The 19,920-nt window shown below is 39.3% G+C and overlaps 1 protein-coding gene across 5 annotated transcripts in view; it reads right to left on the bottom strand.

The window, feature by feature from the left end:
* Positions 1–3,141, bottom strand: part of CEMIP2 (cell migration inducing hyaluronidase 2) — a 49,647-nt gene extending 46,506 nt beyond the window's left edge. Inside the window, exons 1-2 of one of the 5 annotated variants that reach the window (XM_032675275.1) lie at positions 2,105–2,174; positions 1,461–1,563 (exon numbers count right to left, since the gene is read on the bottom strand). The gene's annotated coding sequence lies outside the window, so the exon portion shown is untranslated. Of the gene's footprint in view, positions 1–1,460; positions 1,741–2,104; positions 2,194–2,993 lie in introns of those variants that run through there. The other 4 variants (XM_032675276.1, XM_032675278.1, XM_032675277.1 and 1 more) reach the window with 4 other exon arrangements.
* Between the last annotated feature and the right edge of the window lie 16,779 nt (positions 3,142–19,920).

The following is a 19,920-nucleotide window of genomic DNA, read 5'->3' as shown; positions in this document are numbered from 1 at the left end:
CATGGAGAAAAAATAATGACCTGCAGAACACTGCTCATTTTCTGGAAACAAGACTTCCATGGCGAGAAGCTGAACTGACTAACCTCAAAACACACAGAAAAAAGCACGCTAAAACTGTTTAACAGAATTTTTCTGAAACATGATAGACATACAATAAAGGAAGTTAACGACTGTGCTTTGTATTAAAAGCAAATTAATAAGTTATCTGTAATTAAAGAACATTTCTAATCCAGACTGTCCAAGGCATGCAGGCATTTATTTGCATCTTTGGTGATAAGAATATTGTTTCGAAGTATTTAAATCAGACTGAAAAGCACCTGTCCCACTGCACTCTCTCATTACTCAAGGAAATAAAACCTCTACCCTCCTTTTAAGTACAAGCTACTAAAACATGTATTAACTCAAATTTAAAAAAAAAAAAAAAACCGCTGTAAAATAACCAAGGCAGTCCCCCAGTTTGTGCTCTACCTATCTTTATACTCATGCCTTAGAGGAAAAACAACCTTTTTGTACCCCTACTCCATCCCCTGATATGTCAACTTGGAAGAAATGTGAGCTGTGTCACCAAAAGGTAACTCTTCTAGCCATAGGACCTGTTACAGATGGCAAACCTTTAATGGATTTCACAGAGCTTTCTGAAAACAATGGCTTTTCCACACAGGGGCCACCATCTTCTACCAGTTAGTGTCTCCACCAACCAGCAACAAGTCTGATGAACTGGCTAAAAGTTTCCAGCCAACCCTCACCACCATTTTCCCCACAAAATACCGTGGGGATGAAAGTGATAATATTCATAATTAAAAAACCCTACAGTCTGCCACTGAAAAACACCTATCCACATCTTAAAATAGCACACTCCCCAGCTACTGTTCAGATCATATGCTGAATTTTAGAAGACACTCATTTAGCATGGACCTCACAACACCCCTTGTCTTTGTCCTCTTCCCTCTCACTTTTTTCTTCTCAAATTTGATGATGGGGGCATTATGAGTGCTTTACATAAAACTGTTACTCCTCTGGACACTTTGTCTAGCTCAAAGTCCCTGGTATACAGACTTTGTATGTATTAGTAGGGAGAGAGCAGGAGGCACAGGCACAACAAACTTGACCAGGCAGATTTTACATCTGCGCAGGCAGCGCATAGGATCTATGCAGACAAAGCACATTGAAGAGCTACAGACTCCTAAGAACAAAGATGAACATCCCTTCCTCCCTACTGCTACCCATAGGCCATTTCTCATCATTTCACAATTTTTCTGTGATTCATTAAAACTTGACTAATGTCACACAAAAATACGAAGTACTGCTTTATCTTCATTTAGTCTTTGTCAAGGCCCAGGTGCTATTTTCTTTTTATAACTACTCAGGAATTTAAAATTTCCCCCCTTTTAAAGAATCCGTCCCACTACTTCACATGTAAAGCACAAACAAGGACAGCATCTTCAGCACACAGCTCTCACCTAAGCTGTGATGTAGCAAAACCGCGGGGCATTCATCACCGCACACCCTCTTTTCTTGGAAGGGCTGAGACGATGTACAACTCCCACTGTTTCTTCCGTGCCTCTGGGCAAGTAAAGCAGATACTAGTTATTAGTCACCAGGAAGGCACTCCACGATAACCCGATTATTCGGGGATACCTACCAAGTCCCAGCGCAGTCCCTGCCGTGATGCTGATTTGAGCCCAGCTGCTTCCCACTGCGATTCCAGCAGCATCCCACCGGGCGCGCCAACAAAGCCGCGGCCCAGCCAGCGCGGCCCCGCCGCACCTGCCGAGCACCCGCGGAGGGGTCGCGGGGCCCACACCTGCTGGGCACAGGCCAAGCGCCCCGGAGGCTCCCCCGGGCGGCCGCTGCCCGGCTTTCTCCGCCCCGCCGCCGCCTGCTGCTGCAGCTGCCCCCGCTCCGTCCTTCCCTCCCTTTGCTCTCCACACTTTCCTTCCCTCCCCTCCCGCCGGCCCCGGGAACAAAAGAGGCCAGTGCGGCAGAGCCCCGCCGGCAGGCGCTGCAGCCCAGCCCGGCCCGCACTCCGGCGGCCCGCTCGCCCCGGGAGGCCCGGCCCGTCTCGACGCTGGCGCCGACCCGGCCGGACCGGGCGTGCTCTCACCTGGGCCCGGCGCTGGCGCGCTCAGGGCGGCGGCATGGCGCTCCCCGCCCGGGACACGGCGGGAGGCCGCCGACTGCTCGCCAAGTCCCGCCGCTCCCCGCCCCGGCTGCCGCCCTTACGCAATTGGCAGCGACCGGAACCCCCGCGGGGAGTCCCAGCTCCCGGCCCCGAGCGGCGGCGGCTGCGCCCCGCGGCCCCGCCCCCCGCGCTCCCACCGCCCCCGCGCCGGGGGCGGAGCGGGGCCGCCCCCACCGCCCACCCGCCCCTCGCAGCGCCGGGGCCGCCCGGCGGAGGCTCCGCTCCGCCGAGCACAGGGATTCCCGCCCTGGGTGGAGGGGTTCCCGGCGGGACTGCATCCCCCCGGCCCGGCCGGGGAACTTCCCGGCGGGACTGCATCCCCTCGGCCCGGCCGGGGAACTTCCCGACGGGACTGCATCCCCCCGGCCCGGCCGCCCGCCCGCCTCCTGCAGCACCCGGCGCTACGGGGGCAAAGAAGAGGTGGAGGGGTACTTTACACCCCTGCCCTGACCTACGGGTCTCCTCCGGGCTGGGTGGAGAGAAGCTGATTTACAACTAAAATATCAGAGGCAGCGGTAAATGCCCATGTCCGAGTTTTAAAAATAAAATAAAGAAGAAAGTCCGCAGTATAAGCGCGCAGGTAGTGCCGGGGCGCTGTGAAAGGTCCGCGGGGTGCAAAAGCAGATGAAGAAGCGGGAGGCATCGGGGAGAGGCACAGTGCGCTGCCCTCGTAGAGGCAACGGGGGGGGGGGAGGGAATGGAAGGATGGAGCGCATCGGAGGCTACAGTAGCAGAGGGCAGAAGCACGGGGCAGCTGTCGGTACACGCGCGCTGACTGAGCTGACCGGGGAGAGCGAACAAAGTTACTTACAGCAGTCGTAGTCCGGGCAGTCTTATCTGAGGAAAGAGATGACTGGAAAATCTGATTCCAACGCGCTTTTTTAAATTATTATTTTTTTTTTTTGGTGTCTGATTTGAAACAAAATCAAACTAAACCCAAAAATGTACTGAATTTCAAGGAACCTGTTCCTGTAACTGTTACACACCAAAGAGCATCAATTGGTTTAGAAATTACGAGGGACTGTGAAGCTCCAGGACTTGCCTTTGCTGAGGACCCGGAGCCCCAGGGCACCTCAGCCTCCCAGGCTGTCAGCTTTGATGTAGATCTGACATTGGGCTTGTCTTAAGCTTCAGACCTCCCACCGTTTCCTGTGCAACGAGGTTGGGCCAAACTCATTATAAATCGGAAAAAAAAAATTAAAAACGCCGCGATCTGATTCGAGACGCTCCAGTGAAATACGTCGGGAAATAGCCAACGTTTGCCAACATAATTATTTCCTTGGGAAAATTCAGACACGTGGTAACAAAGTGGTAATTGGGTTATATGTCTATGAACAATGCACCACGTAACTTTGGTTCCAGCGATTTCCTCTTTGTTTACCAGCAAGCACAGCCCGCTCGTGCTTGCAGCACATGGTGACATCTAGCGCCTAAATAATAGACTGCAAATCAGCTGAATTAGTCTGAAATCTTGGAGATCAAACTCAGACCCATTGCTTGCAATATTTCACCAGAACTGCGGGGTTCGGGGTGGTATCACTCCAAACCACGACACCGCGGAACACCAGCTGCCGTGCACAGGGACCGCGGGGGGATGAGCAGCTGCACTACCTCAGGAGGGGACTGTGCCTGCAGCTCTGCTGCACAGTTTGGGCTTCAGGCCGTGGCTTTCAGGACTGAGATTTACAGTAATATTTTATTCAAGACAGAGATTTTTCTGTATAGACACAAAAGAGATTGAGACAGTTCCTAACTTGCTCTTCTCACTAAACTACAGTGAGGAAAGCCTTTAGGTGTATGAATAAGACATTTTCATCTTCACTTTGATCATGTCTCTGTGTTTCTATTCCTTCTTTGTTAGCTTAATTTTGTTTCGATTCCCAGGAGCACAATCATTCTAACAGGTGTGATTGTAAAACTTTGCCTCTTTTCAACAAACACACATGCAAACTAAATATTCACATTTGCAATTACTTTGGGTGGAATTAAATTGAAGGGCAGTTTGTCTTTTATCAGCATGGCATTGATGACTAAAAAGGACATCCATTCGACACATGTAATATTATGTATGTCCATGAAGTGGACACTGAAGATTCAGTTCTCTATTTGCATGGGCAAACTGTATTTGTGTGCTATGAAATTCCAGCAAATAAGTAGTAGCTGTACTGGTTTTAGGATGTGTCTCACCTTCTGAAGGTTGTTTTTTTTTAATATCAAAACACCCTTTCAATTATCCTTCATCATATAATCCTGTACAAAAAATAATACTGAATTATTCCTAAGGAATGCCAATTGTAATACAATTTTGATGCAATTTAATTTGTGGTAGTCCCTGTACTCCACGAATTACTGAGGATCAAGCTTTTCCTCTTCTTTAAGAAATTATTTTCACTTAATGCAGTACTTCCACAAAAGATGTCCTTCTGGTGATTTTAGCAGAAGGATATATTTCCAGATCTCATTAAATAATAGAACAAGACTCTACAAATGTCTTATTTCTCAAACAATTTTGTTACAGAAAGCACTGCTTATCCACTGGAAAGACAGGAGTCCAAGAACAGAGAGTATTTACTTTTCCATATACTTGTACACAGAATGAAGAAACACAGACTGCTGATCAACATTCCCAGCCAGAAGCCTGAAAAAAGCTCATTTCAGTGATATCTGTGTAGATGTTTTGCTAGTACTACTATATAGGAGCATAAAGTAGAATCACTTCTACATACTTTAAGTAGTCTGAAGCTAAATATATTGCATTATATATGTATGCATGTATGCATGTGTATATGAGTGCTCATGTGTGTGTAAATATTTCAGGCAACCGACACAATACATACTTGTCAGTCTTAGGCAATTCACAAATTTCTGTCATCCATAAAATCACTAGATCATAGAATCATAGAATCATTAAGCTTGGAAAATACCTTCAAGAGCATCAAGTCCAGCCATCAGCCTAGCATCATCACGATGTTCACCACTAAACCATGTCCTCAAGTGCCATATCCACAGGTCTTTTGAACACTTCCAAGGATGGTGACTCTACCATTTCCTTGGACAATATGTTTCAGTACTTTAAACCCTTTATGTGAAAAAAAAAAAAAAAAATTCCAAATGTTTAATCCAAGCCTCCCTGATGCAACTTGACACTATTTCCTCTCATCCTGTCCTTTTTTACCTGGAAGAAGATTAAGACTCCCTCCTTCACTACAACCTCTTTTCAGGTAATTGCAGAATGGAATTATCACTGAGCACCTGTAATTTTTTCAAGTGATGGATGCATTTGAATAAAACAATCCCAAAACCCTGTAAGTATACAAAAGATCAGACTGAGATTACCGGAGTGTTTGAAGTCTCTGTATTAAACCCCAATGTCGCACTAAAGCGTTAGCGCAGCTCCATCTGGTATGACTTCTTTCATCATACTGCTTTGAGTTTCAGCAGATAAAACTTTGGGCAAGCGTATAAACCAAAGTTTTAAAATGGCAAAAGATAGACTTGAAAGAGATTACTGATGGCATCACTATGGTCTAATGATTTCAAAATAAGAGAGAAGGAAGCCAGCTTTTGTCATTTTGAAAAGAAACAGGTACTAGGAGATGAGGGAGCAGTGGTAAGTATATCCCATTACTAGTTAAAATTATATCCTAATCTCTGAATTCCCATCAAGATCCTTGTGATTTAGAAAATATTGCCACTGGTCTATTGAGACAAGACAGCAAATGTACATATTTCTTTCCTTACTTAAGCCTTTCTGGCATATGTCCCAGGCACTCTGTGGTAATACCTTTTCCATATAGTAGCTGTGTTTTAAATTATCATACAAAACACAGAGAATTTTAATTAACTTCCTAGGAGTTTAACACACCGTGTCACCAAAAAAAAAGTTATATTCATGAAATAATACAAAAGCCACCTAGGCTGAAGGAAGGTTTACTCTTGGTAAAAGCCTGTTCTTACTTTGACATATTGTGCTTCAACCAAAGTTAACAGCAGGTAACAAAATATAACAACAGTTTAAGGGAGAAGATGGGAGTTTAAAATGCATATTGGGGGCATGTAGAGGTAATTTGTAACCAGGTTTTAGTAGGGAATAGTTTCAGTGTACCATCTTCTCTTGCCCACTGAACAATCACACCTTTTTCTTACTTTACGACAAAACAAACCCATATACAACTCATTTGCTTTTTGCATGTTTACAAAAAAGTGTGACCTATTTCTGAGTTCTGCCTAAATTTCTACCTGTCTTACTCTTCCTTCACTTTGGCTGTTATCAAAAATTTTACAATGGAGAAATACATCATAATTTCAAGATCCTAGGTCATATAAAGATGAGAAACTGTTGAAACCCAAAAACTGATACATTTTTAGTGGCTTTTAGATTTCCTCCTCTGTAATCAGACTCTGACAGTGAATGAGCAAAATAATTAAAAAACTTCTGCTGATGATGGGAGCATAGGCTGTATTGAAGGGTGAAAGGAGAATTAGTAAACTGTATTTTTAAAAGAATAGTTGAAAATAAGTATAAAGAGCAAATAAGAATGAGCGGTAGGGAAGTAGATATGTATAGATATACATGAAAGGGAGTACATCATTGAGACAATAGGAAAAAAGAAGAAAAAGAAACCAGCAAAACCACAAAGCAGATATGGGTACAAGGAAGCTGTATTTTGTCTTTTACACTTCTAAAGTGCAGTTTTATGAAAGATAAAATGCAAGAAATCCATATTGCATTAGTTTTAAATACCAAATCAATCCATTCACTCACATTAAGAAACATGGATACTACTTTCTCATTGTGTTTACATTTTAGTTCACTGTTATTAAAAACATGTGATTGTGACTGTCTTCTGTATTTAAACACTTTTTCCTTGGGAAGGCTTCTTGAGACAGGTGTCACTTCAATATTTATTTTAATGTGAATTGGGTTGACATTTATGTCAATTTTACGAGCTAAGTGTAACAGCAAATTTGTCTTGCATTTAAGGTAAATATTGATGGAAGCTGATTGCTAAATGAGTTACCAGAAACCTAATCATAAGGACTACTGGGTCTAGTTGCTTGTTTGGTCAAGAAACATAAACGATATCTAGCCAGATACACTGTTAGGCTAGTCAGACCAATGCATCTGCCAGAAATTTTTCATTATGAGACACTCCACAATCCATAATGCAGACTAAAAATTGTTAAATGCATAATTTCCTACAAATTGCCTGCTAGACTTCACTTGAGATTGTTTGAAATATCTATGGTAATTTCTGTTTCATCTCATTGCTTCTAAATTAAGCACATAATATTTCCATGTGATAAATTTATGTCCTGATTTTTTTGCTTTGTTTTTATCTTAGTAGAGAATGATTTTGGTTAAAACTTTGTGAGTTTTACAGAAAGAACAGAGCATAAACCACAGATTTCTGAACTGCATTCACATTAGCAGATACGTACTAGTAAGCCCGATACATGGCAAAATTGCATTCTTTTAATCTTAGAGAAAGACAGTCTGAATTTCACTGTAGAGAAATGCATTTTAAGTCCTTTGCTTTTATGGTTATTTATTATGTATCTGATTGAAGAGAAAATATAAATATTTTCATAAGGATAAACGCTCAGGAATATTACATATCTAAAAAGCATTAACACCTTTGGAAAAAGAACCAAGCTATAATGCTTCTAAATTGTTGCCAAAAACAGATACAGAAAGTGCTGAAACCCTGTATGCTGGTACCTCGATTCCTCCAAAAAGAAACATATGCAACTAGGAATACCTTTTGTGTATTTGAAAATATAACAGGCCAACTGCAGCTTTAGGACATCAAGGAAACATTAATTTCCATAGCACTAAAATCAAGTTCAAAATGGAACTTCCCATCAAACATAGTAAGGCACATTTCTTTAACAAGGTAACTGTCTAATGCAAATCTTTGGACAAAGCTTTGGGCTCTCAATTCTGATACACATCCAAAGCATAGTCCTCAAAATTTTACTCTTTTATAAAAAATTCTCCTAAATACAGCAGAAACACATTTGACACATTTAAGTAATACTGTAGAATAAAGCAGTTATGCTTACGTTGTTTTGTAGCAAAGCAATCACGTGTATGTAAAATCAGAGGGGTTTGCTTGCTGACTGACCCTTTTTCAGTCAGGCAAATGTCTGACTGAAGCTTTTTCCTTTTGGGAAAGAACAAATGCAAAGAGTAATCACGATTACAGGAAGAGTTATCTCTTGGGTCCCTTGCATAGCATATCATCCTGACCTTTTGGATTTTTTTACAAAAAAGCAGGAATTGAAATGTCTCATATGAATGATAGCCAAATGTAAAAACAAGAAGTATTTGTTTGCTCAACAGATTTTAATCCTTTGATTCTCTGAGAAGCATTTGCAGTCCTGCAGAACACACATCACCTTAAACAACTGGAAGTTCAGGTTGAGACACTCAATAATCCTAAAAATCAGGCTACTTTTTCAAAGTCAGCTTCTAAAACATGAGCCTGAGGTAAAAGCACCATGATCATTACTGTTTTTGCAGATCATTTCTTTAGAAAAAACATAAAGTGATATTAAAATACAGAACAGAGGTTCATCTAGAAAAGTAGACTCTTTCCAACAGTAGCTGATGACAAGACATTATAAGAGTATATAAAACAAAGGTTGAGGAAACATACATCAACACTTTCTCATGTCATAAGATATCCTATAGTTCTTATCTTGAAAGAAATAGTTACTCCTTATTCACCTTTTCCAGGACACTCCACATGTTTTTCTGTGCTCATCTTCTCTTGAGATAGTAATAAGTGTATCAACAGAATATATTTCTTTGTCCCTTACATGGAAGCTGTTTCATATCTCACCATTCTTTTGCCAATTTTGCTGCCCTTTTGTTTAAGGAAGACAGAAAGAGAACTGCAGTATGCTCTAGAACATAGTACCATGGATTAAAAAAACCTACTTTGTTTTTATTCTCCTTTCTCCCTAAATCATCTCTGAAGTCTTTTTGCTTTGTTGGTCACTACTGAATATCAAGCTGATGTTTTCTTATCAGTATTCATTGCAATGTCAAGATGTAATTTCTGAACAGTAACTGTTTGGAGCCTGTACTTTTGTACCTAAATTTTACTTTAGATTTCCCAACAACCTGTAAGTACTATATGCTATCAAAATCACATCAGTGAGTTTTTAAGAAGGAGCTGTCCTTCAGATTGTTCATGTTCTCTTCTGAACAGCATGTTCCTGTTCTGTGTCAATTACAAAATAGGAACAATGCAAAAATAATAACCTTTGCAATACACTACCCCTTTGAAGAAAATAGACCATCACTTCCCTCTTGTCTCCTTGAACACTGTCATTTAATTTTAGATTAAGTGAGGGGGAAAAAACCAAGAAAAAATACCTAATAAAGTATATAATGTGCTGAAGGCAAGACAGTGTTCTCAGTGCAAGCTTGCCATGCTTTATACACCTAAGGCTACTCAGTCACACAAGTTTTTTTCTGCTAACCTCTTAATATTCCTTTAAGTTCACTTTCTACCAGTCTTGCTTTTTGGTTCCACTCCCTTATCCTCTTGCCTATTTTACTGCAGTAGAATCATATTTACTAGGTGAGGCAGAGGTACAAGTTGGACTGACACCAACATTTTATAGTTAAGTCCTACCTCTGCAAAATTCCATGGAGCAAGCTGCATGGACAAGAGGATAAAGAAAGAAAAAGCAAGTGAAAAAAAAAAGACTACAGCTAGAAACATACTTCATGTTTGTACATAACACATCCAAAACTCAGGCAGCAAAGATTTCTTAGACACTGTTTTCTCAGTGAAACTTCAAGCTGAGCATGGTGAAGGTGTAATATCTGTCCAAGCAATTTTCTCCATTTCTGAATTAGACATAGCACAGACTTTATTGCACAGACTTTACAGACAGGCTCATAGACTCATAGCACAGAGGTGAAAAACTTAGCTGTAGCTGAAGTCAGATCCTGGGAAAAAACAATGCTATAGTTGGAGGGGCCTACAAGAAAAACCTCACAACCAAACCTTCAGAGAATCAGAAGTAATGACTACACAGAAAAGGTCTTGCTGGGTTTATTTATCTCAGAGCCTGTTTACAAGACTTATTTGGATAATATTTTGCATAAAACATGGTGTTTCCTACCACCAATTTCCACTGTTTACAGTCATAAGGAATCATCGACAGTGCTGAGCTAACACAATCAGTAGGCCTTCTCATGGGACCAGACTGAAATTTGGGCAAGGCCTAAGCAATACAGCAGCTTCTCATTGGCCTCTACTGCAGGGGTGTGCTTCACGCAAGCTTTGGAATAAACCTCCACCTCTACATGCACCAGATTCATGCTCCAATCCTAAGGAATTAAGAAAGGAGACAAGAGTTGAATTTAGTAAACAAAAACTTCAATGTGTATGATGACAGTTACTCATACTTTCAGAAAATTTTTTGAGGAGGACTGGTCAGAACAAAAATGTGTATGAAACTGGGAAAATTTGTGTCCTCTCCTTGAAGTACTCAGCAACTGGATATAAACCCTTAGACATTCAGAGTCTGGCTAACCAAAAAGACAAAGAGTGGGATACAGTTGTTTTCCAAAGGTATGGATGCTTTAAGTCAAATCTTCAGCTATGCACAAAGGGTTATCACAAAGTTATAGAGATTAACAGGGTATTTGTTTTTTTACTTCATTTGTTATCTAATGTCTTATTCTTTTGACATTAATATTTCAAATCATACACTTTTCAAGAGATAAAAATGAAATCATATAGGTAAATTATTGCATCAGGAGAAGTGAGGATATGTGAGAGAAACAGACCTGAAGACATCAGGTCCGTGCAAAAGGTGGGGCAAGGAGGTGCTCCCGGTGCTGGGGCAGAGATTCCTCTGCAGCCCTTGGTGAAGATTATGGTGATGCAGTTGTGCCCCTGCAGCCCATGGAGGTTCACAGGGGAGCTGAGATCCACCTGCAGCCCCTGGAAGATCCCACACTGGAGGAAGTGGATGCCTGAAGGAAGCTGTAACTCAAGGGGAAATCCATGCTGGAGCAGGCTCCAACCTCCTCCCCAATGCAAAACATTAACTTGATGTAGAGATAATGAATAAAAATCAGACACAAATGGACACAAATATCTTTGAATACTGTTATTTCGGATCTCTTCTCAGATCTCTTCTAAAAGCATAGTGTTGAATTTGAAGCAGTACTACCTGACTATCTGTACTGTATAACAAATACTCAGGACTATGTTGCTAGATACAAATCTAAATGGTTATTCAGTAGTAATGACCTCTTTTTTTAAAAAATGTACAGCTTTAATTGGTCTCCAAAGTTTAAGATTTTGTTTACCATTCATCTCTCATCCCTCAAAAAAGGAATCCTATTTTATCTGATGTATTTACAATTCAGTGTCTAAGTTTCCTGTGAGATACTATACAAATATATTCAAACAGTCTTCATATCCGCCTTAGAACCTGCAGCTCTACAATTAAGTTTCAAAATACGCATATACAACTTAAGAACAGAGATTGCTGACTGGTACAATAAAAGACATGAGATGTGAATGGCTCCCATATGTCTCATGGGTTCTAATCCTGAAACTCAGTAATCACCTTTTAAAAGGAAATATTAGAAATCACTTTACTTCTGATTGGGAAAAAAAAAAAGAGGTTACTGTGGCTGATAACTCCTCATCACTATTGATTAGTGCCATATTCCAATCCAAACATGGATTGGAACACATACTTACCTGCTATTTGGAATTGCCTGCCAGGAGAATGAAGTTTAATCCTCTCTTTAAAAGAATTTCATTTTCATCCTGGTACACATGACATCCTTTTCACTAGCCATATTTTCAAATGTTCCCTCAACGAGGAGGGCAGACAGCTACAAGCTTTATCTTTCTTATTTTGTGAATAAAATGCTGATTTTTTCACATATGGCTGACAACAAGTGAAACTTCACAGGAGGCCTGCTCCTTTCTTCAGACTGCTCTTGATCTGGAACTCAAGTTAGAGAAGCATTTAAGATCTGAATAGAACTGTCAAGTGATTGTCATTTTTCTTTCTCTTGGATGTGAACATGGCCAGAGAACAAGAGAGCCCTGGAAAAGATGATTCCTAGACTTTGCACAGGAACTGGAAGGAACAGAAGCTTAGGACAAAGTTCTCTATGTCTTAAAGCTCTTCTAAACATTTAAATAATGCTAGCAATGAATAAGCTGCATCTTACCGGGCAAATCTAAAGGATGTGACTGATACATTTGATGTCTGGCTGACATTCAGCAACACATCTAATCATTCAGTAGCAAAACTGAAATCTCGTCCAGATTACAAATGGGTTAAACTCAGAGACGGTGTGAATTAGAGGCCAAACCTGTGATCTCCCACGTCACATACACCAAGGTACCCATTGGTTATGACCTCAGGCACCTGTCCTTGACAGCCACAAGCCCCAGCATGCGGAATATCAAAATTCGTCCTGCAAGTATGCAGCACATAAGGCTATGTGGAAACTCAAGCACATGTAGTATTGTCAGCTCCTCTGCCTCCTTCATTAGCTTGAAGTTTAATTATGTTTGCCTTACAGTCTCTGACTCTCTTATTCTCTCTAGAATATTATGGTTACACCAGAATCTAAGCTTTCTTTTTAAAATGAAATACTTTAGCTTCTGTTTTGAAGATGGAGTTTGGCAATATAACTTGTGTGCCCATTTCAGGTTGAAAACACAGGAGGTAAAACAAAAGGTCCAGGCCTGGGTTAGTTTTTGTTGTGGGAGAGGAATAAACTCAAGAATTTTTGCGATACAAAATACGTTTCAATATATTGGATTAGTATATTAAAGAACTCACTAGTCTTCCTTGTTGAAAAAACTCATAAACATCCTCTTAGAAACAGATTTCGTACAAAACTTTACAGAACGCATTCTATTTAGAACTGAATTACAAACACGCTATCTATAAACAGCTCTACAGAAAACTTTATTTTTAGAGTTTATCTAATTGGTAATATAATTTCTAGTTCACAATGCAGTATGGTCTTCCCATGATTCTGCCAGTATTGTCTCACAAACAGTAGAGCCATTAAGTACTACTTAAAGGGTAGCAGAGACCTAACAGGACACAGACCCTTTTATCTTTGAGTCAGCTTCAACAAGTAGTCCAGGAGATGAAAGGAATGATTGATCTGTGTTTATAAAGTGAGTTAAAAAAAAAAAGTACAGAGGAGTTGCCTGATGGCACCATGGGGAAGAATACTGAAGGCAAGCAATCTTCTCAGTCCAATTCTACCCAAACCGATATCTGTTTTGTAACAATTACTGTCCTTTCTGATACTGTTAGCAGAAAGGTCAAGCTCAAGAAGATTAAATACATCTTTTTGGGTTCTACTTGTTCTGGTCCTTAAGTAACTAACATGGACACTCAATACCATTGATGGACTCCTACAAAAAACATGTAAAATTACAAGGAAGTCAGAAAAAAACCCCAAACACTAAAATCCAAGTACATGTTTGAAATTTAAGTAAATTCATCTAAAGGGGTTAATATAATTTGACAGTTTTTGTGCTGTCATGAATTCCTGTGCATCTAGAGCGTTCAAACCCAGAGCCTTTTCATTGAACTGCAGACTGCATCAGATAATCTGATTCTTCAGGCTAGCATGTTATATGTATTAATGTCTGGTAATTCAGCTATAAATCAGCAGAGGGCATAAAGAAATCAGAAAGCTTTCAGTTGTAATCTAATCTGAAAATACCTTTCAATAATCCATTGTTTTAGCATAATTTTTTTTCATTATCAAAATTTGCCTTTTGTTACAACTACAAACTACTGCTTCCAGGCATAAGAAAATGAATTTTATAAACATTAAATATAAAGACATATTCTTGGTATATGGTATATTCTTACAGCTGTTACCTTCCCAAAGCCTTTGTTATATGAATTTCCACAGAAAAGCACATAGGAAAATAACAAAACAAAGGCAGGTGTTTGCAGACTTACCCTTCTCAAGAAAGCCCAGTATGATTTATAAATGAAGTTTTGAATGTCACAGTACTGGCTTAGAGTACGCACATTTGAAAACTAAGAGTCAGCATATGTAAAAAAAGTTATGCCTGAAGCAGTGAATCTAATCTTATCTGTGCAGCTGAAAGCATGATTCAGTGTTTAATTCAAAGGACTCACACAACTCAATGTACTGATCCTATTTTGACAAGAATCTTAGAAAAAGACAAAAGACTCGATGTCTTTATCAAACAGTTTTAGGTCTACTTTGGCTGTAGCATGATTAGAAACTTCTAAAGTCATGGCCAGTGCCTTCAGTAAGTTGTGCATATTTTTTGAAACTGTAATTTTTGTCCTCACAGCTGATAAATATAACAGAACCTAGAAAATTCAAGTCTGGTAAGGCTGAATGATCATATGTCTGATTTTGACTGTCTTAACCAGCTGCATCAGAATCTGTTCCTGCACAGTACTGGAAACACTTATTAAGAGCTCAAGCAGCTCTGCACCTTGTGATATCACCAAGGTCATCAGAAATGTAAGCAATAGCTTTGGAGAGAGCTCATCACAAAGCTTTAAACTTTGCATTAGAGCCTCCCCGGTGGTCTCCAAAGCATGTATGTGGTAGGGGGGAGTACCCCTCAGGATGTGTGCAAAACAACCCACTGGAGTGCAGGAATATGGTTTTTAGCATTAACAAATAAAACAAAATGAAATGAAATAAAATATTTTTTAAAATAGTGTTTGTTTCATCTTTATCTCATACTGTTTTGATTTTTGTATATGCTTTATAATGTATATAAAGTATTAATACAACAGTACATGTATACAAATATATATGTGTCTATTAGGGGTGCATGCTTAAAGAGGTTTTACTGATAGAGGTGCATGATCAGAAACGTTTGGACATCATTGTTTTAGCCCTAGTACACTAATGGTATCAGTAAATAAGAGCAGAGGATGTGCCATTCTTAGATGTAAATTCTTTTATCAGAATGAACTGATTTCTCCTGGACATAAAAAAAAATACAGGAATTGGAAAAACAGAAGTAACATAGGATGTTTCCCCCTTTCATCTCCTTTCCACTTCCTTTTATTTTTCCATTTTCCTTCTTCCTGTCTTTCACTGTATTTGGCACTTCTTCATCTATTAATTTCTCCACTCCCATTATGATTAGTTACATTTTCCTTTCAAAAAATGTTTTATTTTATAAAGACAAAAGCTCTTAACTCCTTTTATATTTTTCTTCTCACTTTTCCTTTTACTCATTTTGTTTAGTTCTCTCAAAATCTCTCACTACTCCCGGGATCTCCCATTTCCATCTCATTCTGCTCGTTTTGCCCTCCTGTCCCCAACCACAAGCTCTTTTTATCTGAATTGCAGATCCATCTTTGGGCCTTCCCCAGGCCTATTTCCTGTCCCCCAGCTGAACTTTAACCTTTTTTCTTTTTCCCCAGCGGAGCTGTGTATTTCCAACATCCTCTCTTTCCTGTTATTTTCTTTTCCCACAACGAGATGGAAGAGAAATACTTAAGAGTAGTGACATGCCTTTGTAGTGTTCTATTTCCTCTGGCCTTCCAGCTACCCTTCCGCTTGGCAACAAACCTCCGCTTACAAAATCAGGAATAGCTGAACACTTGCTGCAGCAAGTCCCTTCCTGTCTGCGTTCCTCTGCACCACTGAAACGCAGGACATGGCATGCAGTCAGTGGAGCCTCCTCCACTTCTGTCAGCAGGTTGGAAGATTTCTGAGATGATGTACAGGCTTGTGAATCACTGAACTGGTACAGGGACAGCTAGACAAGAAGAGTGCAAGGGTGAAAAAAGGGAACAGGTAAGAGCCTGCAGGAAGAAATGAGTGTGTCCATTCGAGAGCTGTAGCACAGGAACAAGACAATCTAACCTCAAGGGAAGACTGGCCACATTTGCATGTGGCAATTACTTTAACTCAAATACTGCAATAGGAGCAAACATTAGAATAAGCAATTTGGCAACGTGCAACTTAAGAGCCTTTGAAGTCTGACATTATGTATTTAGTTGTTTCCCTGCTGCTGCACATTTAAAAAAATTATTAACCTGTTTCGACACACACAATGGCATAAGAAATTATCAGTTACAGTGAAGTGTAAACCAAAAAATAGTAATGTAGATACTTAAGGCACATATCAACTAACTTTACTAACATGTGAAAGATGACCACTGAATTAGTCCTCAAAATATTTGCTGATTCATAATTTCACTGCTTTAACTATACTAAAAAATAATAATCTAAGTGCTTTGGAGAGTATGTCTTCCTTTTTTGATACATTTTATTCTATTAATGTATTTTTTTAATTATTCTATCAGAGAAACAGTGTGAGCATCTACACTCCATGAATGCCATCTCCTTTCCTACAGTAATGGTCTCAAAAGTCAATAAAAACATGTCTATAGAAATATTGTTCCATAATATACAGCAACAGCTAAATTATATATTTATACCCTATATATATATCTATATACAATATATACTGTGTCTCTCTTTATCAGATTATTGGAAATCATGTGCACCTATTTTCAGTAATGCAGTTTCTTAGTGCACACTATGTTTGCACTACTTTTCAAACATGACATAACATAGGAAAACTAAATGATTAAGGAGAGGGAGCATTTGCTTTACAAATAAAAACTACGAAACCTGCTAGAGGGAAGTTGGGCAAGACAATGGCAGAATTGTTCACCAAATCCTGCAAACACAAAATGGAAGACAATCATTTAGCAGTGAAAATTTTAGGACATGGATTTAGAAGAGAAAAGAAAGTACTTCTTTTAGGGTGAGTGATGAAACTGTTGGATTTGTAGCCATGGAACAACAGTATCGAGAAGTTTGGAAAGGGAATAAATACAATCATATATAAAAGATATAAAATGGCATAGGTTTGGACATAGCCTTTAACATTTCTAGTTCTCTGATTTCAGGTGTTGGTGGAGCATAAGAAGATCTGACAAGAGGGTACGCACATCTACAACCTCTTCCTAAGTCACACCTCTGATTAGCAATGTTGCAGACAGAACACTGGGACATATGGACAATTTACTTGACATGCTAAGGCACTTTTTAAGAGAATTTACTGCAAGAAAAGCACTCACCATGCATTAGTTGCTAATCTGTTTGCATGTTCTAAGATGTGTAAATGTGATAAGATTAAAAGAAAGAAGCATGAGGAATCATGTATTTATTGTGGGTAAGGTCACAGGGTTATTGCAGAAAAATCAGTATATAAGAAATTAATACTGTGCACCTATATTCTGTTGCTCTACATGCAGTCCACACAGTGCAGAAAGCTGCAATGATATAAAATCTAGATGTGGAAACAGATGTCTCTATGTTTCATGGAAGCTCAATGCAGTGGAATGGCTCCTATCATCATAACAAAAATGGTTCTTTAATTAGACTAATCATTCACTAATAATAAGAATCTAATTCTTGGCAATCATAAATGATCACAATTGACTAAAATGAAAGTATACAATTATTCAAAAGCTATATACCGACAGAGTTATGATATGTGTGTATTTCAAAAATACTAATCAAATGCTTAAGAACACACGCCTTAGTTATTCCTGGTTATTTATAAAATAAACAATTTTAAAACAATTTTAAAATTGTTCACTGAAGTAATAACATGCTAATTACAATTCAGAACAAGTGATAAGTTTAAATAAAAGAACAACAAAGTTACCATTAAACACACATTCTCATGGCCAAGTCCTCACATATCACACATAGAAAGAGACAGATGACTTGAATAGCTGTTGAACACTGACAAAGCAGTAATCAGAAATGAGTCATAATTCTTTGTTCCCACATGAACATTATTGTTCATATGTGACTGTTTTTTGAAGCAGCTATTCCCCAACCACAGAATTCATAGAATTGTTAAGGTTGGAAAAGATCTTTAAGGTCACCAAGTCCAACCACTATCCATCCCATGTCCCTGAGTATTGTGTCTACTTGTCTTTTAAATACCTCCAGGGAAGGTGACTAAACCACTTCCCTGGGCAGCCTGTTCCAATCCTTGACAGTCCTTTTGGTGAAGAAATTTGTGTTAATACTCAATCCAAATGCTCCTGGGGCAACAAGAGGCCATTTTCTCATCCTATCACTTGCTACTTGGGAGAAGAGACTGACATATGTAAACAAACCTGTTTATGCAAACTTCAGTACAAAGCAAGCATAAATGTCACAGATCAGACACTCGTGGGAAAATACAATGTGATTTTGTAATTGATGAACAATGCCTTGCATTTCCTTACAGTTAGTAGTTGAAAATCTAGCACAACAATGATGTATTGTAACAGCAATGTCTGAAATGATCATAGCTTAGATTTAATGTTTACCTTATCTGCTTTATTCTGGAGTTGCCTTCAGGGCTGCATATTTAATTTGCATAATCAGATTTGCCAGTCCTTGTGGTTTTATCATGCCTTATGATATCTCACATCTCTGAAGAGCTCTAGTTACTGACAAGTGAACCTCAACTTTTCTTTGAAACAGAACCATCTATCTTTGTGACTACAAACACATAAAATACAGCCTAGATATCATTCTAACTTTTAGAATTACTCCAATTCTTTTTGTTTAGGAATCATAAATGACATAATGTTAGGTCATCTATTAGACACCTGCTACAGCAGAACAGTAACTCATGCATTTTCAAGACTGCTTTCTTTGCCTGCCCTCCTGTTCTGGCTCCAAGCATATGGCTTGTGTTCCACCACTTGGGAGGCCACAAAACCTCTGACAGGTAGCAACTTTCATTCAAGCTTGTTGCTAACTATACAAAAGAATTGGCCAAATACAAAATAAAGACGCAAACTATGTACTTATTTAGTGACATCTTCGGTAGTAGAAAGGTCTGAAAACCATAATTCCTTATCAGCACTTAGGCTTTATCACCCAGATCTTTTGTGAATGTGCTTCTAGTGAATTAAAACATTGCCATCAACGTAACAAAACAGAACCATCCTGGCAGGCTGTTTTAAAGCAGTGATCACACTGAATAGTGTGCAGCATCTACCAAATGGACCTAGCAAACCTATTTTAATAAATGCATCATATGTGCCTACATATCAATAATGCTCTGACAAAGCTGCTAGTGATTTTTAGTTCATACTCTCCTTGCTCTCCTTAGAACGGCTTACAACATTTACAGTGTACTTAGACTGTATGACCTTTAAGAGCTGATGACTTGCCCAATCGAAGATCTTAGCAATACTTAAGGCGCTAGAGAAAGACTTGCACTGCTGTTATATTTCTTCAAACAACTAGATGAGTTGGTGATCAAATGACTTAAAATGCTCTTCTAGCTTAAGACTTATTTGGATCTTTGGCATAGTTCAGTTCTAGAATATAGTACATCCACCATTTATCTGACTCCAGAAGAAAACTTGGGGCAAAAACTTTTGTGGTGTTGTGGTTTTGGAAGTCAAAAATGTCCCAGTGTGACAGCCTGCTAATATTCATACGGATATGCCCTATGCTCTAGGAGACAGGGCATAGTTACCTATTTTTGATGCCTGCAGCTTCTAGCATAATAAAAAGGTAAACTGACTATCTCATCTTCAATAACATCTCTTTCATGTCTTCTCTGCAGTGCTTGCTGAAGGTTAGAAAACTATTTGCCCTCTTGAAGCAAAAATATTTGAAAATGAAGCATTAAAATTACAACCATTTGTACGATGCCTCCTTTACCAACCAC

The sequence above is a fragment of the Chiroxiphia lanceolata genome, chromosome Z (genome assembly GCF_009829145.1).
Source record: "Chiroxiphia lanceolata isolate bChiLan1 chromosome Z, bChiLan1.pri, whole genome shotgun sequence".
Lineage (NCBI taxonomy): Eukaryota > Metazoa > Chordata > Aves > Passeriformes > Pipridae > Chiroxiphia > Chiroxiphia lanceolata.
Note: the sequence above shows the minus strand (reverse complement) of the source record. Positions and strands in the feature narration are given on the sequence as shown.